The following is a 25,029-nucleotide window of genomic DNA, read 5'->3' as shown; positions in this document are numbered from 1 at the left end:
TTTAAGTTTGCTGGTTGGTTGTTGGATTGTTTTTGTTTTTTTTTTCCTGATTGTTTTGTGTTTAAAGAGATTAATTCTTCAGGTTGTGATGACTTCTTTCCACATTAAAATATGGCTTGCCAGCCACCAGCAAGTAAACATCCAGAAAAAAAGATACCTCTGGGTAAATAAGCATTGAAAATGTATCATGTTTCATACAACATCATCATTTGGTATGTATATTTCTAGAGAGACTGCTTTCCCACAGCAACCAGTCCATTCACATGCCTTTTCCATTTTTCTGCTTCTACAAATTCTATGTCTACTTCTACATGTCTTTCCAGCTATATCACTGAAGAGTTAACTTATTCTGTTCCCTCTCCTTTCTCTGTATTTATCTCGCTGAAGCAGCTGTGATAGTTGCAGTCACCCTACAAGTGAAATGGCAGGCAGACTCCTCTGAGATTGCATTACCACTCTGTAAGCATCTGCTAGGGGAACACAAAGGCACAGTGCACTCTATATATCTTTTCCCAGAGTCTCAGAATATTTTCTGTATGATAGCCCCTTTTCCAGCTGGTTTGAGGACTGAAAGTCCCAAGGCAGCTCCAATAACCATGCTTGTGGGCTGGCAGACCTATTCATTGGACTAATAGCAGAAGCATTAATTTCTTTAAACAAGTGTTAGAAATGAGAATAAATCTGACTGAGGCTACAGCTGATAGTGATTTGTGAAACATCTCATTTTGAATATATTAATGTAAACTGCACCTGATGAAATAAGGAGGAAGGGGAAATAAAATCATCTTTACTTAAGAAAATATAAATATTTCACTCTAAATGTTGTTTTGCTTCTAGACAAAAAGTGATTCAAAACACACACCCATGTATAAAATTGCATTTCACAAGAACTGACAAAGACTTTGGTCTGTCAGTTTTACTTTAAAAGAGAGAATAATTGTGCATAATAGTGCTAAATAAGTCGTCTTCATTCTGGAAAGATAACCACTCAATTTCTATGTCTGAAGCAGAATATCAACTATGGACTCCAGGGGGGTGTTGTCTGCTTCTTTTCATCTTCAGCAGATGAATCTTGCCTATGGTGCTTGATTCATGACTCAAGGGAATATAAAATGCTACTATAAAATAAAAGATATCTACAATGAAAATACAGTTATAGATTATTGCACAGAACTGTGATGCTCTTCAGAGGGCTTTATAGAATAGAATCTTCAAATTCCATCTTTTTTTCTGCAATGAAAAGCAAACTCATAAGAAGACTTTTAGTTGACTTATAAAAGAATCAATCATATTTGGAAAGTTTGTGTTTGGGCTGTTTTGTCTTTTGTTCCTTTAACTTTATACTTCTGAGAGACAGATCCTCAGATAGTTTTGAATAGTTTAGCTGGAAGTGGAAAGATATAAGGCAGGATTAAAAGACCAGAAAAAAAATTATCAGATTTCAAATTCAGATCTAATTTCCTGTTCCAATGGGGGCTAGCAAAAGATGCTTCAGAGGAAGACTAAAGAAGCCTGTAGTAGACAGCATGAGATAACCTGTCCTTGCCTTTAGTCTCATTTCAGTGTTAAATAGGAGATTCAAGCCTGAAAATTGACAGGAGACAGGAGATCTAAGTAAGAAAATTTATCAATCCTCACCAATTAATGCTACCTGTATTACCATTAACTCTGTAGACAGTCCTTATTCGTACTATTTTTAAAAATTTTTAGTTTCCAGTTTCTTTACTTTGCTCACTTTCTCTCACAATGGGTTCTGCAATTTTTGGAAAAGAAAATTCATTTCCTGTTTTTTTGCTTTTCAGGGTGATCATGTGGTCCCATTGCTCTTATGTCTTTACAAATAAGAGTAAACAATCTGTCTGCTTTTCACAGCTTCAGATATTTTTGAATAATTTTCCTTCTTATGCTTCTTATCCTTCTTATCCTTTCCTTTGCTAAGTGACTAATAATTTGTCTCCATTTTCATAATAGTGTTTTGTCAATCTCCCGCTAACCTCTATTACTTACCTCTGGTGTGGCAATGATTTTCTTAATACAGGACAATCAGTCCTAAAACCCATATTACAGGTGAAATCTCATTATTATTTCATTTAGTGTTACTGCAGCCATTTCCCCACTATTGACTACTGCATTACACATGCTTATTTCTGCACAGCAAGCACAGACTTTCACTGAGGGATTTGTGTTATTGGTGGTTTTCAGTCAGGGACTGTTTTCTTTATTTGGAGCAGATGAGTAGTTTAATATGCAATACTTCAAATTTATAAGTATGAGATTGACTTTGCTTTGTATGTTCTGGTTTCAAGATTTGAAGGAAGATATCAAAGACCATCGCTATGGTCTTGGTTAATTCCAGAAGCCCTGCTTTAGTTAGCCTTACAGCACAGTAATACCTCTGTCCCACAGGAGGGGCTCAGCAGGATTGTAGGTCCTCTGTCCAGACAGTCACTCCCAGCAACAGGAAGCATCCAAAGAGATAAGGACTGGTCAACACAAAGAAAGGACTGCTAAATCCATGGGGTTTTTTAACTTCAGCTCTTTATTTTTTCCTCAATAAATTTTCTTTAGCAAGAGAAAGAGACTGTTGCCAGACAGCAATGCTGATAACATAGCTTTGAATACTAATGACTTGCGCTTGGTAAAATTTATATTACTGTTGAAAGTTTTCACAAAACCATCCATACTGCTCGAAGTCAGACATGATGAGAGAATAATTTGCTCATAGAGTAAGAATACAACAAGGCCTCCAGAATCCTCTTTCTGTGAGGTTGTCTCTATTAAAGAGGTGAGTAGGGAATCTTGTAACCAATCGTTGGAAGGATCCAGGAATCTCAACTCCCTTAAAATGGCTGTTTTCAAACATCATTTCTGCTCTCTTTTCCCCACAGAGTCTCACCAAAATTTAATTGCTTTCCTTAGTATATGTAAGGTCAAGAGATATACCATTAAAGCGTTACACTTTGGGGTGACATATTTTCCTACATCTGTCACAATAATCCAGGCCACCTCGGCAGCAAGACAGGAGTGGTAGCAGCTGAAAACCAGCAAGACAGGTTGTTTGATTACTATCTTTAACCTCCTCACCCCAGCCACTGCAGTTCCTCATCATGTCTAGCAGCTTGATAAAGCAACAGCAGCTACAGTGCCTCCTTCACCTGTGCTGTGCCAGAATCCCTGATACCTTTTAGGTCAATGCACACCATGAGCTGCTGAAACAGCCATTCTCTTATTATTTAATTTGGGGAGCGGGGGAAGGGGTGATTGAAACTGGGGAGGGAGAACTGGGACGGGCAAATGAAATTTCCTTACACTCATATGTGAGATTTCTGGAAAGGCAGGTGGGGATATTGAGAAAGACCAGAAATTTGACACTGAATCTAAAAAATAAAAAAAAAAAACAACACAAAAAACCCTAGAACACCCTGGTAGGAGTTTATTTTTTAAATAAAATTGACTAAGAATACATTGATGGCATTAATTATCAGCATTAATATGTATTATTCTTGGAGTATACTGAGTAATGAGAGTGAGAGTAATTCTTTTTCCTAAAGTGATGCATCCAAGTCAGGACTGATAAAAAGAGTTCAAATTAAAGACAAATGAATGATGAGGATTTTTAAACCCCCTTTCATACTAATACAAGACAGCTTTTCAAGCCTAGTCAATCATAATGAAACGTGATAACACTAGCTGCCATTATGACAACAGAACATCTATATGACGTTCTATCGACGTTTTCAAACTTATTAGATTTTTATCAAGATTTTTTATCAAGAAAATTGTGAAGTAAATCTAGGGAAAGTAAACCACATATTTTCCCAAAATGTTATTCAGAGATGCATTTATTTATACAGACATTATTGAAGTGTCTGTCTCTATGTCAAAACTTAGCAAAGTAAGAAGACCCTACAAAAAAAAACCCATGTAGCCACAGTTACTGTCAGGCTGTCACTGAGCAAATAAACTATGCTATTTAAACTATTCACCCTTACAGCTCAGCCAGAGTCTATAGGTCTGGGAGCTTATCAAATGTTCATTGTGCCAGTCAGTAGCACTGGTAAAGTTCAGTCACATATGAGTACAAAAGAAACCATAATATAGATGTTCTTTGATCTGCACAAAACCAAGGAAATTGCAAGACTACTTCTAAAGCCACATTCCTGTCTTAAGCAAATAAGACCTTGTGGAAAGTATTGGTATCAGCTGGAGCTCAAGAATTGCTAGATCATAGAATCATAGAATGGTTTAGCTTGGAAAGGACCTTGAAGATCATCGGTTCCAACCTCCCTGCCATGGGCAGGGACATCTCCCACTAGATCAGGTTGCCCAGGGCCACATCCGGCCTGGCCTTGAACACCTCCAGGGATGGGGCATACACAGCTTCCTTGGGCAACCTGTTCCAGTGCCTCACCACCTTCATAGTGAAGAATTTCTTCCTTATATTTAGTCTAAATTTACCCTCTTTCAGTTTAAAGCAACTACTCCTTGCTCTATCACTACATGCCATTGTAAAAAGTCTCTCCAGCTTTCTTGTGGGCCCCCTTTAGGGACTAGAAGGCTGGTATAAGATCTCCCTGGAGCCTTCTCTTCTCCAGGCTGAACAGCCCCAACTCTCTTAGCCTGTCTTCATAGGAGGGGTGCTTCTGCCCTTTGGTCATCTTCATGGCCCTCCTCTGGACCTGCTCCAACAGGTCCATGTCCTTCTTATGTTGGGGGCTCCAGAGCTGAATGCACTACTCCAGGTGGGGTATCACGACAGCAGAGTAGAGGGGGAGAATCACTTCCCTCAACCTGTTGGCCATACTTCTTTTGATGCAGCCCAGGATGTGGTTGGTTTCTGGGCTGTGAGTGCACATTGCTGGGTCATGCTGAGCTTCTCATCCACCAGCACCCCCAAGTCCTTCTCCTCAGGGCTGCTCTCAATCCATCCTCTGCACAGCCTGAGCTTGGGTTTGCTCCAACCCAGGTCAGAGGCACTTGGTCATGTTGAACTTCATGAGGTTTGCACAGGCCCACCTCTCAAGTCTGTCAAAGTCCCTCTGGATGGCATCCCTTCCCTCTGATGTGTTGACCGCTCCACACAGTTTGGTGTCATTGGCAGACTTGCTAAGGATTTGCATGACAATATGATAGGACAGCCTGCATGGCTAGAATGCTTGGATGAATACAAGGTCTTTAAGGGGAGAGAAAATATGGGGGCAGCTGCGAGCTGCGCACTTGCCCAGAGCTTTGCTATGAAATGGGTGGTGAGTTGGTCAACAACTTACAGTCAGGATCAGACGGAAGGCCAACAAGGGAAGTCTCTGGTGGATCATGAGACAGAAAAGGAAGTGGCTGAATTCTTCATTAAACAGGTGGTTACCAGTGGTGTTCTTCAAGGGTTGGTAATGGAGTTTATATAGTATAACATGTTCATTAACAATTTAGATTGTGGAACAAAATATATCCTCAAAAAGCTTGTGGGTGACAACAAACTTGGGAGAGTGCTGGTATGCATCAAGGTTGGTCTGCTGTTTAGATAGTTCTCAACAAGCTGGAGAAATTAAGTGAAAGTCAAAGGTGATGAATATGAAATCCTGCACATGGGCTTGAACAACCCTATATGGCAGTACAGGATGGGGACTACTGGGCTAAGTGGAAGTTTGGTGGGAAAGGACAAGGAAATTGTGGTAGACAGCAAGTAAAACAAAAGCCAGCTGTGTGCCCTTGCAGCACTGAAAGTTAAATACTTACTACTAATTTACTTGTTAGTAGTAGTAGGGGCTCCATTAGTAAAAGTGCAACCAGCAGGCTGAGGGAAGGAGTTAATCACCTCTAATTGGCCCTTATGAGACCGTATCTGAAGCCCCCTGTCCAGAGCTGTTACCCTCACCACCTAGTATAAAAGACAGAAACTGGAGAGAGCTCAGCACATGGCCACTAAGTCATTCAGAGCTGGACAAAACGACATACAAGGAGGGGGTGAGGGAACTGTGTTTGCTGAGTTTGGATAAGGGCAGGTTGAGGAGGAACTTAGTGCAGTCTTTAACTGGCTAATGGACAGCTACAGAGAAGACAGAGACGTTATTCCCAAGCTGCACAGTAAAAGGATGACAGGCAACGGCTGCCTTGTGCAGCAAGGGAAATTCTGACCTAAGGCAAAATTTCTTCACCTATGAGGGTGGTGAAACACTGAACAGGTGCCAAGAACAGCTCTGAAACCTCCATCATTAGAGACATTCAAAACTCAGCTGGACAAGGCCCTGTATTTAGCCCTTTTTCAAGCAAGTGTTTGACCATCTGACTCTGCAAAGTCATTTCCAGTCTAAATTATTCTACAACCTTGTATAACAATAACAGCTACAATTAGGAGTGGGGGGAGCACAGGGGGACAGACGGACACAGGACAGGGACGACAAGACACTGTTTGTATCTGGTATACTTTAAAGAAGTGACAAGAAATCTTTTTTTTTTTTTTTTTTCTTCCCATAGGATTAAAGCTATCTGTAAACAAACTCCCTGTGACTGGATTTTATGTAACTCACTGTTTATAGTCCTTAACTAGTCATCAGCAACTCTTCAAATTTAATTAGTTCCCTTGTTCTCCTCATGAAATCAAGTTGTAGTCTTCACAAAATAGTTTTTTTATTATTCTAAACAATATTTTCCTTTATTTTGAAATCCTAATACATGAAAAGTTTCTATTCTGGCAGGTCCTAGTAATAATTGTACAAAAGTAAGGTCTAAATCACCTAATTTTGCTGTTTCACCAGATAATTTTTGGCATTTGATCCAAGCAAGACTCTATCCATAGCCAAAGGAAAAACCTTATAAATTAGACATGTATTGTAGGGTTGGATCAAATGCTCTTGGGGAATGTGTGTTCACTGTTTGTTATAGAGGGATCATGAATGACCAGATCAGATTTCTACACAGATACAGTTAAATGATTGTCATGTTTACTCCCTTATTATTTCTCAATCACGTAGTTGTACTCTTGTGGGCCTAAAGCAATGCAAAACCAAGGTAAGAATGTGTCCGTGCATTGTGTAGAGCCCTTCAATGGGGTGTTTCAGTCAGAAACTATGAACCAAGTGGCAAGTAATATATAGCATTAAACGTTTGCTTGTGTTTGCAGGTTTGTTTCTTTTATTTCTGTATCTCTAAGGGTTTGCTATAGTGTGAAGACCACAGACCTGGTGTGGAGGCATCTGCATAGCCTTCCCTCGAATCCTGAAGTCTGCCAGAGACACATACGTGGTGTCAGTGATAGCTGCCCCATGTCACCAGCGTGGGCACCCTTCCTCAGTCACGTGGTGCATTGGTGCTTCCACCCATGGTCTCTGGTGGCTGCAAAGGTGGTGACTGCTCAGTGAAGTGTCAGTTAATGTGTGAAGGTGTCGGCGTGTGACTGCGTGTGTTGTTATTGTGAGTGTTAGACTAGCTACTGCCTGCATGCAACTACAGCGTTACTGATAAGATTAGAAATTATTATTTCTAACTGTATTACTGTTTTCACATGGAAAAGAGATAGTCGAACTAATATTCTTTGTGCTGGTCCTTGTCTGATTCAAACGCTACTTTCTGTGCAAATTGATCTTTCCATTTCAGAGCTTTAATTGGGCAGGGTGCTCCTCAGATGGCTTAATGAGTCCAGGTAGCACTGTGCAGCTTGAGTCTCGAGAAAGCAGTATAAATGCCTTGTTTTGGCACAACACCGGAGTGAGGACAAGCAATTTCAGACAGTTCCTCGTACTGAGGCCTTTTAACCCATTCCAGGCCTCCTGGCTGGTGCAATTACTGACAAACTGGGAGTCTACACGGTCACTTCACTAACCTGCCGTGCAGAAACACTTCTGCAATATTAAAAACAAAAAACAAAAAAAAACCCAAACAACAAAACCACGTGGCTAAACCTATTTATTTTTTTTTAAATTATTTTCAGGAGCACTTCCTTCCTCGAAATGGGCACTTATATGGCAAATTGTACATAATTGTTTCCCTACCTTGTTTTAGAACTTCCTATTCCTAATAAATTTGCTGAGCAAGACAGGTTGCTGCCAAACTAACATTGTGATCACAGTGAACAGCAAATTCCTCTGTATAGTGCCAGAATGAAGGGCTTCAGGTAGATGACTTAGATGAAGGCATTGTAGGAATTTGTCTTAGATCCAGGGCAAACCTGAAGGATTTAATAATGACTGGCTTGATTCCTTGTTGTGATTTCACATTTATTACTTTTTTCCAGATTGCTCTTAGTTTTGTTTGTTTATGCAAATGAGTCCTCTTATTTGTACATTAGATTTTATTTCACTGGTTCAGTACACCACTAGCCAATATGAAAGCCAGGTCCACATGAAGCATTTGGTGAGGAAAGTTAATCTAAGCAGTAAGACTATTCACACATTTGGTGAATAGTAGATATATATCAAAACTCGATGTGGTGACATGCTGTGATTATGGGCATTGTGCAAAATACACATATAGAGTAGTAGAACAAGAAAATTAAAAAAATAAATATTTAAAGTATTTGCATATATCCGACAAAGAACAGAATTTAATGGCATTTTTTCCCTTTAGAAATACGGATATTTTCATATACCAGTTTGTGAACACATGTGCCAACCCCGTATACTGACAGTATTTGCTGTCAGTACATTCAGGTTTTACATGTCTATGAGCACAGGAAAAGAAAGATATTTCTTGCTGCATGAGTGCAGAATATGCCTAATGCAACTGACTCAATTTGTGAGTGAAAACAGATGCTTTTTGTGTTGTTCTTTAAACTCACCAGGGCCAGCAGTGTCAAAAGGGTGCAAACACTAGAAAGGAGGGAGAGGTATTTAGCTTAATACAAGATAACGTTTCAAAGGCTGAGACTAGTAATAAATACATTAGAAATACAGTCTGTATATCAGCAAAAATGTCTTGACATAGAATATTCACCTACAGCAAGTTTTGGAAACCATATTGCCTGGCAAATTTTAGCAACAGATAAGAGAAGGTGTCTTGGTAAATGTACTACTGCAGGAAAAGATTGTTTGCAAGAAGAAATTATTAGGTCCTTTCCATCACTGAATTTCACTTTCCTAAACATTAAAATCTATCAGGAGGTTTTCTGTAAATCACAGAAACAATAGGCTACAAGAAATTAACATTTTTTCAGACATACTTTTGACACATGCTTTCCAAGCTGGTGAAAGAAACTGTGGGAGATGGACTGAAACTTGACAGTTGCAGTGTAACTGTCAAGATCTAACCAAAAAACACAGAAGAATACATTGGTGGCTGTGAACCGTACTCCTCAGAGCAGCTCCAGCCAGTCTGCGCTGATAACAGAGCAGGTACCCCTCGGTGATGACACTATGCTTAATTTATTGAGCATCTACCCCATGTAATAGGTTACCACCATCACCTGCAATAGTGTAATCATAACATCTAGGCTGACATAGACAGATTTGTATCCCACCCCCCCCGCCTTTATAAATAGCAGCCAAAAGAGCTATAAACAGCTGTCAACATGAATCTTATTCATCTGTCCAACAGCTAGTACTTTTCATGCCACTGAATATCTAAATGGGCAGGTTCTGCTCCTATGAAGCATTTAAAAGAATTTAAAGAGGCTGTCATTCTGACACTTTACATCAGAACATACCTGTTATTTATACTCTTTGCATTAGTGCTTGTGTATGTGTGTGTATTTAGCCTTATACAAAGATAAACATAGGCATACTTTTTACTCCACTCAGCTTTCCCTGAGTTTCTTTTAACTTAATAGATTATTAACTGCTCCCTGACTGACTTTGTGGGCCAGTTTCACTCTACAGGAAAAATTTATGACTAACGTACAAACACAGGAAAATTGAGATTTAAGGAAGAAATGTTTATAAACCATTAACTAATGCTTTCTGTCAGTACCTGCCTCAGTATTAAGGTGGAAAGAGGTGGGAGAAAGGTGTTATAGACTTCACAGAATCACAGAATTTTCAGAGTTGGAAGGGACCTCTAGAGATCATCTAGTCCAACTCCCCTGCTAAAGCAGGATTGCCCAGAGCACATTACTCAGGACTGCATCCAGGTGAGTCTTGAAAATCTCCAGAGAAAGGGACTCCACAATCTCCCTGGGCAGCCTGTGCCAGTGCTCTGTCACCCTAACCGTAAAGAAGTTTTTCCATGTGTGACTTATTTTAGTTATTCACATGTCAAAGAAGTGGACAGCAGAAAGACCAAGGTCTCCAGTTATATTTACCAAGGAACCAACTCTGTTTCCACTGAGATCAGTGTGAAGAGAGGTAAAAGGATAGAAGAGCATGGGGACTCGTTTCAAATGTGGAAAAAATCATATTTACTTTTTGAAGTTTATATATTTATTTTCTATCAAACAAGGACTATATTCTAGAGCTCCAGCATATCCCATACCTGACAATTAGTTAAGGATATCGCACTTGCAGTAGACCATGAAGATTTCAACAAATGGATTATTACAATCTTATGCAGTGCAAGGAAGTCAGTGTGTAACTCCTTCCTCTTCCTTTCCCTCAGCTGGTTGGTCTGACAGTGAGGATGGGATCAGGGTTGCACTTACACAACTTTGAACAGGTTTGTGCTTCCTCCTTCTGATCCCATGTGTCTTGGATATTGGGCTACAGAGGGACTTACGTTCAATGGGAAGTGTAGCAAAAACTCTTCTTCTCTGTGGAGTCTCCAATGGTAACACTCCTCTTTTTGTGGCCATTTTCTAAGACTCAGTAGTCCATCGTCAATACTCAAGTGGACCACTGCAGAAACTAAGGTACACTTTTTTTTAAGAAAAGGTGCACAATCTTGAACTCAGTTTATTATTAAACATGTGTTTGAACTGGACTCTGTTCATTCAAGCATGTGTAGATGTGTGTGCACAATCTCAGCTGAGCAAACAGCTAAAGCAGGGTTGTGGCACTAAGATTTGGATAACACCTTCGAATGCACTGTGATGTGGGCAAGGAGGATCTTTTCCCCTATGTGCTGCAAAAATGTATAAAAAGGAGATTAGGGGTGCAATGGAAGTTATTTTAATTTCAAAGCGTGGCTGAGAGGTTTGCAGGGTATGGAAAAACAGCTGAAAACTGCTTTACTCTTTCTGTAAAAGAATGGTATATCTCATTACTGAGGATCTTATAAAACTGCATTTAAGTATACAATGTGGCACAAAAGAAACGAGTAGAGTTTCAAAGAGGAAGGGTAATGGGAAATCAACAAAGCAATGGTGTTCTCTTCAGGCAAGAATTTTTGCTTGTGCTGTGACTATAAAAACAGGCTTTGGCGTGAACGCTCAGAATCTTTTTAATGAGGCTACAAGAGTGTTCCCTTCCAAACTGCACTGCGACGGTGCAATTGTGTAACCTTGTCAACACAACAACATCCAAACAAATGCAACCTTGAAAAAAAGGGTGACTATGAACCATAGATTCTATGCAAGGTTAATCAAACCTATTTTTAAAACATAATCCATTACAAATACTTAAAGGCAGGCGAGTGTTATGGATGGGTTATTTGATTTGCGTGGAGCATGTGCTGTTAATGGAATTATTGGATAACCGTAACAAAAATTATATCACAATATTTGCCTGCCATCATAGCCAGAAAGCAGTATCCTTACACACAGTATTGCCAATGCTACCTTTGTGTGCCTGTATGTGCATGGCTAAATGATTTTATGCTTTTTCTTGCTTTGAAACATGAAATATAGCATGCTCTTTCATATTGTACACACATTTAATTACTGGACATGGAAATGTATTAGCTTTTCAGTAAATTTAACTGGAATTTTTCCCCATAGCAGTCCTAACATTTTAAAGGGAATTTTAAGATAAGCTGCAGTCAACCCTGGTTCAGCTGGTTATAGAGCTCCTCTGATAGTGTGTCAGGGATGCTAGACTCCAATGCCAGACTCTAAGCAGCCGCATGTCCCAGGAACTCTGTGTAGATGAAGGATGCAAGAACAATCTTGTTCCCTCTGATAACATGAAGAAAAGCCTGATGATTAAATGCCTCAAGCCTTTTCTTGCTGAATGTTTTTCCCAGGCTGTTGTAAAGAGAACAGTAGTCACTTACAGTTGTCATTGTAGCATAAAAATTAAGGTCAGGTTCAAAGTATTTAAATCTTTTCAGAGTGTGACTAGTCATCCTTTGAAAGTAGTGCAGCTAATGATGTGCTTAAAGGTAGACACATGCCTTAAATGCCTTGATACAAAGGGGAATTAATTACAATTAATTCAAAGATTATTAGTAAAATAAATTGAACAGAATTACTTACAAAAGCATTGGTGGTAGTAACAGGAGGACCGGTCAGCTCTGTCCTGGTCCACCAAATGACACTCAGGCAGCAAACTGTGTGCTGTGAATAGGGGTGAAACATAGATGCACACACTGTTAGTCGTGAAAGCAAACTCACCTCTTACTCCTACAATATTTCACCTCCTTTTCTGTATGGGTCTCCATACGGAACACTGAGTCTTTGAATACAGAGAAGCTCCACAGACTCTCTATAGCTCTTGACAGAGGATAGGTCAGCCAACTGCATCTCATGCATGAAATGCAGGAGCAGAGAAGAGGTCTTGTTGCTCGTTACTTGTTACTGTATGCATATTTTCAGCATAGAGGAGAAACTGACAGGGGGCATATATATGATACAGGTGTCAAACTAGTGCGACTAGTGCTCAAGGCACAAGAGTTGACAGTTTTGAAGAGAGATGGAATAATCTGGAAGTGAGTGTCATAAAACAACTAGATGATGGCATACAAAGACACGAAATGTCTCCACTGGAAGTGAGAAGTGGTACTAGTTTTCAGTAGGGATGCTGGACCAGTGACTTGTGGAGGGATTTTCAGATAGGATAACAATGTGAGTGTGATGTAAATTAAAAAAGAATATCAGAACCCCCTAAGAAATTGTAAAATGCTATTTTTGCTATTCCAGATTACTACAAATGCAAATATGTTATGTTACTACACTTCCTCTAATTATTCCCCATTGAAAATTATTTTAAGTCTGAAGGGAATATAGAAGAGTTTAAAATTTTCATAGAAACTATGAAATTCATTTTCTACTAACTTCACAGTTATCTTCTGCCAGATGGATTTCTCACTGTTACTGCACACATTGACAAGTGAGAATGCTGTCATTTTTGAAAACGCTGATGTGAGCCCTCCTGCTTAGCCTGCAACCTCTGTGTGAAGTTGCTTTTTCTGCATCTTTCAAATCGATCTCTTGCCTACCACAGTAGTGAAAAAGACAGCATATATGAAATATACACTACAGTAAAAATAGTGTTTAGCATTCCTATGGAAATGTTCTCAATTTCCATGTTTTTCCTGATCTATATTAGAGTGAAATTATGGACTGTCACTTCTTTTTAGAGGGAGAAAGCTCTCAGCCCCAGAACAGCAATCAAGCCACTTAGCAAGTTGGTGTTCAGGGCATTCAGTGGGTATGTGGGAGTCCCCACTTCAGTTTGTTTGTTCTGCAGCCGTCTGAATAAGACAGCATAACGTACTAAACATATATCTTCCAATTCTCATATACAGTCCTAACGTATTATTCTGTGGACCATTAAAAGTAGTGTCAAAAAGTGACATATCTTTAATAAGGATCATTAGGAGAGACTTTTGGAAACGAAGGAATGACCTGAACTGAGCAGAGCAGTGACCTGTACCTTCAGCCTGTTGTCTCCCTAACAAATAACTCTGTAGTCCAAAATGCACTTCATGAAGAAATGTGTTTAATTAAAATGTTCCTAACTCAAGCCAGCATTTAGTATGGAACACAGCTGTGTTTCAGCTATGTTTTTAAAAACCTACTGACAATTATGTCAGTTAATTTCTGAGATGATTGCAGAGGTTTGGATAGATATTTTAAACACAATTTTGTGTATCCGCCATGGGCTGCACAAGCTGGTATCAGAATAGTTTTCAGTACAGTAAATTTTGGGGAAAAAATGCATATTGCTGTAATTCAGTCACGTTAACCTCTGATTTCTTCAATTTGTCAAGAGAATATCAATATTAGAAATATCTAATTTGACTATAAATAATTCAGATGGCTTAGCAGTAGATGAATGAGCTTGGTGGCACAATATGCAGGATGTTTCTTGCCTTAAAATTTGATGTACAGCAGTTCATTGATATTGCACACCACATGTAACAATCCCACTGTAACTCAAAGTTATGAAAAAACAAAAAAAATCTTTTTTTGTTCTTTCTTTTTTGGTGTGTGTGAAACCTATTGATGCACAAAGGGCCAACTAATACAAACAAAAACAGTCTAGAAAGAAGAGCAGATGTTCTGCTTTCTAGTCTTGACTCTGTCCCATAGACTGTGGTCAGTTATTTCTGCCCACCTTTTCCAAATAGCCCATTCCACTACAAGCCTTGTCAGGTTTGTCTCCATATTCCCATCCTCCTTTTCTGGTCTGGCCTTTTCCTTTCTCTTTGCTGGAGGACCTCCTCCCACTGTGTCCATCTGTAACCTATAACTTTTTTCTGTAACTACATTCACAGCCACTCAGATAAAAATCTTTTTGAGTGTATTCTTCAACACAAGACAAGCTGTAAAGGAAGTAAAAAATTAATATTTACAGAAAATATTTTGTGTAAACTAACTTCCCCTGTAATGACAATTTACTAATGATTTTATTTTCTGTTTCTAAGTTCTGGTGAACTTAAATGGCACTCTGTTCTAAAGTTATGCATATACTTTATCATTTACATTGGAACTTTATTTTGTTACATCCAAGGAATATCATTCAAGATTTGGAAGATAACTTTCTCAAAGCTAGTGATTTTTATTTTGGGATATCTATTCAACCAAAGCTAGTATCAAAAGTGACAAGGCACACCAGAATATATTTATATGGTGCTCAAATGTGCATGAACAACTATGTTTTTATTTGTCTTAGTGAGATTAAATTATAGTGTTTGGTTTTGGTTTTTTTTGGTTTTTTTTCAACACAATTCAACAGTGCTTTCTGAATTTACTCCTAAAGAATACTAATAAGTTCCCTCATAGGGAATCCATATGAGACTTTACAACAAAGAAGACATACAAAGAAAAGGGAAAGATATGAGCATGAAACCTTTCTTGTGCCCTATTTTGGTTTCTTCTGACACCACAGGAGGGAGTCAGACCTAAACCCAAGGAGAGAAGCAGTGGCAGGGTTGTTCCAGCCCTGACTCTTTTCCTTAGAACAGCACAGCAGAGGCTACCCTGATATCTCTGCCATGGAGAGCCTGGTCAGCTTTTGTTCTGCACCTGGGATATGGCAAACTGTCTCATATGGATTCCCTGTGAGCAACAATTCCAGCCAGGCATGCCTGTGCTTTCCCACAGATGCTGTATGGCCTCCTGGCTGTTGATTAGTAACCCACATTCCACAGCAGATACTTGAGCTCTGTTTTTACCACATCAGATATGGTTATTTTCTTTTCAGCCTAAGTAAAGATAAGGAGTTGTTGATCTCTTCGAAGACTGTTGGCATTTGTTAGAAATCCATTCCATTTTAACACTTTGTGTTTTCCTCAGGCATTTGCTTCAAAAGACATTCAGACAGCTTCTCATGGCTTTGGTGGATTTCCAACTTTCAAATCCTTATGCTGAGACAGAAATAGTACTGGAGTTGAAATTGACAGGAGTTGGGTGCATTATGAGAATCCCTCTAGAAACCTTTCAGCATTCTTAAGTATCTAAAACAAAGTTTAGATCCTTTGCCTTTCAAGGCTGACCTTAATCACTACACACCGACAGAAATCAAGTATCTAAGCACCTTAATTCTAACAAGTTTTCATTGAAGACTAGGTATTTCAATCTATGAAGTGGCTTTGAACACTCAACTACTGTCTCTCAAGCCTGCTTTGAGGATCAACAGCACTCACAGGAAAAAAATCATCAGAATGACACTCGCGCATGCACAACACGTCTTATTGCCAGCATGTGAAAAAATATCATTCTCAAAATTTAAAATGAGGGCATAAAAGGCAAAAATTTCTGCATATGAAGACTAATGGACCTGATAATAAGGACCAGGACGCATTTAATTGACATCCAGAGAAATAGGTTGCTTTGTCAATATGTAAGTTCTAATTTACATTATTAACTTTTTAGTAATGTAGGCTGTAGTTTACATTGCTAATCCTGAAATGCACTGCTGACAGACCAATCCACAAAATTTTTATGTCTGAGTGCTTACAAGGGACCAAATACAAAAGTAGAAATTCTACTTCAGTACTGCAAAAGTAAAGTGGGTGAAATACTTCATATCTGGTTCTTATAAGCAGTTACTTCTCGGATTGTCAGTATCAAAGAGCAGAAACCTACAATGGAATCTGTATTTGATTTTGGGTGAGAAGTGATCAGTAACCGTTCTAATAAGCAGCAGTGTCAAAATCTAAAAAAAAAAAAAAAGAAAAAATAAGGGCAGTCAAGACATTGCCCTATTTGCCTGACAGCCTCCCCTCCTCTGAATGCATATTAAAATACTGAAGGGATAGAAATTTAAAATGAACAAGAAGAGATCTTAGCTATATTCAGCATTCAGTGAAAGTCTCTGACTGCAGAAAAGTTGTTGAGCTCTCAATTTAATAAACACCTAATCCTTGATTTATCTTGACAATTTTCATATTCATTATTCCATAAACATGTCATATCTGCTCTATCGGTCACTCCTGTGCATGCAGGGATGTTGGTTAAAGGCATAAGTGGCAATGGGAAGAAAATCTGAACAAATTTCTCCAATGATCACAGAACTCCGATGTTATAGAATTCCAGTGATTCCATTTATATGCAGTATGTGGCTATCACTGAAATTATTTCTAATGAGTATCTTCTCCAAAATTACCTAAACAGAAACTAAATAATCCTTTCCCTCTATGAATTATTTACATTCTATACACAAAAAGAAACTTTTTTGTATCCTTGTAGCGCATTAACAGCAGTTTTACATTTTTAAAAATATATCCTACCTTTGTGTGATGCATTTGTTAAAACAGAGACATCAGTGGGAAAAACAATGTCTCGATAACTGACATTTCAAACTTAAAATATTTTTAAAAAGCAAATACCATTTACAAAGATTGCCAACACTTTTTTCATAACCACCTTTGAAAACTAAGGCAACCTTATCATAGTCTTCTTGACTAATAAACTTGCCATTTTTCCTTTCTGATTGTGATGACAGAATACAATTACTAGGTTTTCTGATGGCAAACGCTGCATGCCAAAGTTGTGTTTGTTTTTTTTTCCTGAAGGACAATCTGTTTCTATGAAAATATGACACTATCTGTCATAGCAAGGTTTACAGTCTGTAACAGATACATCACAGTGAAATTAACACTTCCTATGAAATTTTGAAATAGTGCCTGACTTTGTTTATTTTTTTGCTTCATAAAATTGTATAACAACATAATATTTCAAATTCAGTTCAATGTTGATATTGGCTTTACAAAAAGTGTGTTCAAAACTAGTTTTCAAATGTATAAAGACCAAAATGACTGATAAATTGTAATTACCTACAAATATGACAAGGCATGAGTAAACTGTACAGAAAAGAAGTAACAGAAAATATGAAGTCCTTGAATTCACCAAATTACCTTTACAATTAAAGCAAAGTTGATGATATGCACGTGATAAGAACAATTTATATGAAATGAAGATCTCAAATCATTTTATTGAGACTTTCAAGAGAGCATAGTAGAACCAGGATTTTTTCTACAAATTAAAAACATACAATGCTCCACATTCCACATAAAGACGAGATCTGGTCTACTGAACACTATGGAAAAAAAAAATCTTTTCAGTTTCTGTAGATTTGATTTACCTTCTCAAGGTAATGAAAAAAAAAAAATCCCTAGAGGTAAGCAGTGCTTGTTACCTTTAAATGTTCAGTCTAAGTTGTGGTGTTTCTTTTTTCTTTTATAAGTGTACACTAACAGTTATTTAAAAAAAAAACAAAAACAAAACCAAAAAAACAGTTGCTTTTTTCATCAAAGAAATGAGCAGAATTTGTAGAGGCCAAAAAATTTACCTTGATTAAAATATTTTTTTCTAAATGGTACAATGAAGTCATGTTATGTAAACTGTAAAATTGAAGCACTGATAAACAAAAAAAAAAGGCTAGCAAGAGCCACTGTGTATCTTCTGCTGTTCTTGCACCAATTCTCCTGTGAACTATGCCAATGTTAGAACAGTCCATGTACATTCTTGGATTTCATTGCTTATTCCTAATTCAGTTTTGAAATAAGAAGAAAATCAGATTCCAACTTTTGCCAAAGCAAAGTGGCATACATTTGAAGCAGAAAAAACATGCAACCATGACTTATATTGCTTAAAGTAGCAGAGCAAGTAGAATTTGACCTTTAAATTAAACTATTAAAAGCAAATAACAAAGATTAATTTTCCAACTGTTATCTCTGCAAGGCTCATTTCTAAAGACTTCTTCTTTTTTCATTTAAATTAATTTGTGTCCTTGGTCATATCCTGTAAACTTTCCTACAGAATAAAAGCTCCAAATGTCATTTATAATTGCTTTTGAAACAGTCACAAGGATTTTTAACATCCCTAAGCATTTATTCAATATAAATGCTGGTAGAAATATCAGAGGATATAGACTGTATTACTTTAGATAGTTATTCCTTTAATAAAAAGCATGTCTGTGTAAAATAAGCAATTATATTAACTGATATAAATGAAAAAATATTTTAAATACTTATGGTTTTATGGTTTGTATTTGATTTGGCTCTTTGAGTGTAGTTTTAACAGTACAAACACACATGTTAATATGGTGTGCTCTGAAAACTTTTCCTCTCCTAGAAAATGGGATCATTTCACAAAAGTTTTGAAAATTTTGTCTGGCATGTATAAGCTTTACTTGAATTTTTATTTGCAGACATTTATGCTGCTTACTGGTTTCTTGATGGTAAAACATTTGACATTGATACCATAATATATTCAATTTGGTTGTAGCTATCTTTTGGATCATCTTTCATTAAAATGGTTTTATTATAGCAAAAAGAAGGAACATTTTGATGTTAAGAAAACCCACGTTAGCTAATGTTTACTTGAAACCATTTTTAATTATTTTATTTTATTTTATTTTATTTTATTTTACTTTATTTTACTTTATTTTGCATTACAGTTACAGTAGGCACTAAATGAGAATAATGAAATAGTTCTAAATGTAAACAAAACATAATTTTTAATGATAAAGTTCAAAATTCTGGAATCCAGAAATGGAAACTTTTTTCCACCAAAAAATCTCTTCTATTGAAGCAACTTTCTCACTTACCTTGCTTTCTTCATTGAGGGGAAGTAAAATCGTAAATTATGACATTTCCTTCTTAGGATGTTAAGAATAAAGAATGTCTAGTAAGACTGAAAATGAACTAGTCCACAACAACAAATATGGTTCCATAATGCCAAGATTTAGTTGATGATGTGGAAAATACCAGAAAATTAATTTTACTGAGCTCTGCCATAGTTGGAAGCACCAATTCCTATACATACAGGAATTGTAGTTCATGTAAAACTTTACACATAAAGAAGAATGAAACTGACATATATTAACATGTTTTACTGTCAGTACTTCTATAAACAGTTCTATAAATAAACAGGATTCTCCAGGCTGCAATTGTACTACCAAAAAAGAGGAGAAAAATTGAGAAATTAAACACAAGAAACATAGCAAAAGAAACAAAGAAATGGGGCATTTCTGACTTTCTTAGCTATTACATCAATTTGTTGTGTCCTTTTGAAATCCAGGCTAATAGTTTGGGTGCATGGGTTAGCTTTGTTTCACAAAGTACTATTTTTGTTTTGCCATTCTGTTTACTAATTGTGTAATGATGAACAGAAGGAAGACATTTTTTTTCTATTTCCATTTACACTAAAGGTGAGTAAAACCTAATTGGCTGCCATTTTCTGTAACTAGTTTTATGTGTTGAAAAGGTGCATGACAACATATAGAATGGTTTTGATAAAAGCATAATATTATTGAAATATAGAGGATAATCAGAATTGAAGAGCAAAACAAAAACAAATTAAGACAACATTGCAATTTTATATTATTGGTGGATAAAGAACTGGCTGGACGGTCGCACTCAAAGAGTTGTGGTCAAAGGCTCGATGTCCAAGGAGAGAGCAGTGATGAGTGACATTCTTCAGGGGTCCGTACTGGGACCTGTTCTGTTCAACATCTTTGCCGGCGAAATGGACAGTGGGGTTGAGAGCAACCTCAGCAAGTTTGCCAATGATATCAAGCTGTTTGGTGAGGTAGACACAGTAGAGGGGAGGGATGCCATCCAGGGGGACCTGGACAGCTTGGAGAGGTGGGCCCACACCAACCTCATGAAGTTCAACAAGGCCAAGTGCAAGGTCCTACATCTGGGTCGGGGCAATCCCAAGCACAAATACAGGCTGGGTGGGGAATGGCTGAAGAGCAGCCCTGAGGAGAAGGACCTGGGCATGCTGATTGACCAGAAGCTCAGCATGAGTCAGCAATGTGCAATCGCAGCCCCGAAGGCCAACCGTATCCTGGGCTGCATCAAAAGAACTGTGGCCAGCAGGTTGAGGGAGGTGATTCTGCCCTTCTACTCCACTCTCATGAGACCCCACCTGGAATATTGTGTCCAGCTCTGGAGTCCCCAACATACGAAGGACATGGACCTGCTGTAGCGTGTCCAGAGGAGGGCCACGAGGATGATCTGAGGGCTGGAGCACCTCTCCTATGAGGAAAGGCTGAGAGAGTTGGGGCTGTTCAGCCTGGAGAAGAGAAGGCTCTGAGGAGATCTTACTGTGGTTTTCCAGTACCTACAGGGAGCCTACAGGAGAGCTGGGGAAGGACTTTTTACTAGGTCATGTAGTGACAGGACGAGGAGGAATGGATATAAACTAGAAGAGGGCAGGTTTAGATTAAACATTAGAAAGAAGTTTTTCACTTTAAGGGTGGTGAGGCACTGGAACGGGTTGCCCAGAGAGGTTGTCAAGACCCCATCCCTGGAAGTGTTCAAGGCCAGGCTGGATGTGGCCTTGGGCAACCTGGTCTAGTGGGAGGTGTCCCTTCCTATGGCAGGGGGGTTGGAACTCGATGATCTGCAAGGTCCTTTCCAACCCAAAACACTCTATGATTCTACGATTCTATGATGTGCACATTTGACTAGAATTTTTTCCAACTTAGTCTAAGCTTCACCTTATCTCAGAACTAGTTCCCAAACATTTTATTTTGGGTGGCCAAGATAGTATCATTAGTTATGAGTAAAATTCAAACAGTTCAGAATTTGGATGCTTCTGTAAACTAACTAAATCACTTGAGACAGGGACATGCAGGTGGTATTCTCCTGAGTAAAGAGCGTTTTTTAAGGCTGCCAGAATGCCTGTTTCCTGCCAAAATAGCAGACAGATTGCTCTTTCTATTTTTCATGGAACTAAAAGCATGTGCTGGACGCAATGGAGTGCTGAAAGAGTTAGTCAAAACACTGAACCAGAAAAGGCTGTCAGGTGTTAGTATCTCTGTTTTAAAGAAATATTTTCATAGGGAGGAAATATTTTTGGGGAAAAAAGACTAGGAAAACAGAAAAGTAAGGCACATTCTCAGATTTTTGCTTTTCTCATCCCATGTTTGGATAATATTCCATTAAACTTCTAGAAACAAATACTACAATGTGCATACATAGGGCTTTTACAGATTTTTAGGAATGGAATAAAGGTCATGTGTTAGTGATTCAGATAACCTTTACAACGGTGGATCCAGTCAAATTTCTGTAGTATACACTAAGGTATCTATTAAAAATATATAGAAAAGAAAAAAGATTTCAGAATTTGCTTCATCCAGTGCTTCCCAAGCCTTGGTCCAAAAGTGTTACAGGAAACCCACACAATTATTAAAACAAAAGTCCACAACCAAACCCACACATGTGTACTTCCACATATGCAACTAACTAAATAACCAACTGCAACTGGGGAGAATCAAACGAGTAAATGAATATTCAAAGTTATGCAGAAATTCTAGGCGGTCCTATGTGAAAGCTAGTACTGTATATGAAGAATAAAATGGTGTTGGAAATCACTATGTCATTACTACACAACACGGTAATGTTGTATGCTTTTTAAAAAAATATATATACAATCATAGAATTCAAAAGTGTAGGATAAATTCTACTCTAATTCATTTTCCTGACCCTAATACTCATTAATTTATACTGCCTAACTTAGGGAATGTAGCATCCAGGTCCAAGTCCTTTTGTTTTCAGTCCTTTGCCCTCTGGAATAATGAGGTTATAATGTTTTCTGTCAGTGCTAAAGTAGATTTGTACTGAAAAATACTTCAGAAATTCTTGAGTGAAAGTTACAAAAAACAACAATGGAAGATCAGGGACCACATGGGCATCAAAAACAGAATTTAATAGCTAGAATCATTCTATTCTGTTTCAGTAGCTTAATGTCTTATGTATAGTGGCTGGATGGTTACACTCAAAGACTTGCGGTCAACAGCTCGATGTCCAGGTGGATATCAATAATGAGTGGTGTTCCTCAGGGATCGGTACTGGGACTGGGTCTGTTCAACATCTCTGTTGGTGACCTGGACAGTGTAATCGAGTGCACCCTCAGCAAGTTTGCCGATGACTCCAAGCTGTGTGGTTGGAGTTGACACACTAGAAGGAAGGGATGCCATCCAGAGGAACCTGGACAGGCTTGAGAGGTGGGCCTGTGCAAAAATCATGAAGTTCAACAAGGCCAAGTGCAAGGTCCTGCACGTGGGTTGGGGCAATCCCATGCACAAGTACAGGCTGGGCAGAGAATGGATTGAGAGCAGCCCTGAGGAGAAGGACTAGCGTGCTCTTTCTGTATGAATTTTGGCTCAATCCGGTTTGGAAAGACTTCCAAACCAGGGAACTTCTGTAGGCTTCCCTTCTTTTCCTTAATAAGAACACTTATTCCTTGACTATTTTAAGCCTTATTCATGCAAATGTTGAGTGTAAGATATTCAAATTACCTTGGTGGAGTTGCTGGAAACAGATAAACCTCCCTTTATTAAATCTGAGCAGGGTTTCCCTATCTCCAATGACTTCTCAATCTACACTGCTATCAAAATTGTAGTTATGTCTGACTGTAACATTTTTGGCCATGTATGTTGATGATGATCACTCTAAACACAAATTCTTTACCAACCCACTGATATAATACAATTATATAAACTATTTATTTCCATGAAAATTGAACTTTATTAAGTAGATTTATCATTTTGTTACAATACTATCACTATTCTAGGACTACAAGTTTCCTCAAGTAGAAAATTTACTAATCTTTTTAAGGGTTAAGATTCAGATAACTTTTTTTTTTTTTTAAGGATTAAGCAATCTCACATAGCTTCTTAAATAACAACTTGCTTGAATTGACTTCCAGTCAAATAAGCTTCTTCCAATCGAAAGCCAATAAATGTTTTTCTATGTACACCAGTGAGTCTATTACATTCTACTAACAATGAAAGCAATGGTAATAAAATTCATCTGATAAACAAACATGATATTTATTCAGATGCCATGGGTTTCTCCCACACTTTATGGTTTGTGGCATAAATATTTATCACAAATATTTCTTTCTCTGTGTCTGTCCATGGATGTGTCCTCTGCCTGGTGTAAATCAGTAATAGATAATAACACCTGAAAGTTTCATAGAGCTGACAAAATCTGCCAGTTTACCACAGTATTGACATGTATAATGTGCCATGTTCAGATGAACAACTAACATGATCTGTGGGAACTGCAACAAGAAATTATATTGTCTTACCCATCCTCTCCTGGTACTAATGAATGTGTTCCTGATGGAAAGCAAAGACATGATCCTTGAGTCCTGCATGGTGGGCAATGCAAGATGGGGGCTTTAAGACCATTCTCCATACTCACCTGAGATCTGTGACTCCCTGGCGTTCAGTAGCCCTTCTCCACGCATTCCTTGACTTCACGTACTGCCTTCTCTGCTTACACACCTGGCAGCTCTGTCCTGCCAGTCACAGGAAATGCCAGAAGAGCCCAGGCAAACTCCAGTCCCTTACTGTCAACACTGCTAGTATCTCCATGCCAGCTAGTCTCCACACTGCTGCTCTGCAGAGATTAATTTCATATCAATATACATATGCTATGGACAATGTACATTGCTTTTGAAACAGGAACAGGAAATGAAACACAATGTTTGGGTTTTGGGATACTACAGCAGCCCTGGAACCCAACAAATATGACGCTGTTTGGTGCTGCACATATTTAGCCTATCAATACAGTGTGATAGCAGCGTTCTGGTGCTGACAGCTTGCTAGCAAATAGAGGCAAACAGTTAAAGCTGCTCCATTCAAACTAAATAGTAAACAAATTTACTTTGGCATTCCTTGCCAATGTTTTGATTTTCTTTGCACATTTTATTTATGCATTGGTACTAAAAAACTGCATGGGGTGTTTAAAATTTAAAACATACTATGCTAATCTTTCAAAAAGATTTCACTAGCTTGCATACTGTAAATTAATAATTTCATACAGTACAAAATACTGCAATGAAACGGTCTTTCAGCACATGATGTAGTGTCCTGCAGAGTATCAGCAGTAGGAAATGTATTCTTAATGGCATATACGTTAAATTTATAGGATTACAGTAATTGCTTTGAAAATTTAGTCTCTATGTCTGTCTGTCAGCCTTTCAACAAGAACAATGTAATTTCTACAGATGATTGCTCTTTGTCTTGGTTTAGAAAGACAAGATCAATTCAGATTTAGATTTCCTGAAGTATTTCAGTTAGGCTATGTTTCTATTTCATTTAGGGGCTGTAGCATCAGTTGATAAGTGTCTATTCTGTGTGCCATTATAAATCTACTTTATCCTAACATTTTACTATACATTTAATTGCCATTTCATTTAAAGTAATTTCTTACAGAAAAGGGCTATAAAATTTAACAGGCAATGATAACTTTCTTAGTTTCAGTTAACCAAGACATGAAACTTGAATTTAATTCCTGTTATATAATTAATTGCGCCTGAAA

This window comes from Charadrius vociferus, unplaced genomic scaffold (genome assembly GCF_000708025.1).
Source record: "Charadrius vociferus isolate BGI_N301 unplaced genomic scaffold, ASM70802v2 scaffold65, whole genome shotgun sequence".
NCBI lineage: Eukaryota > Metazoa > Chordata > Aves > Charadriiformes > Charadriidae > Charadrius > Charadrius vociferus.
Note: the sequence above shows the minus strand (reverse complement) of the source record.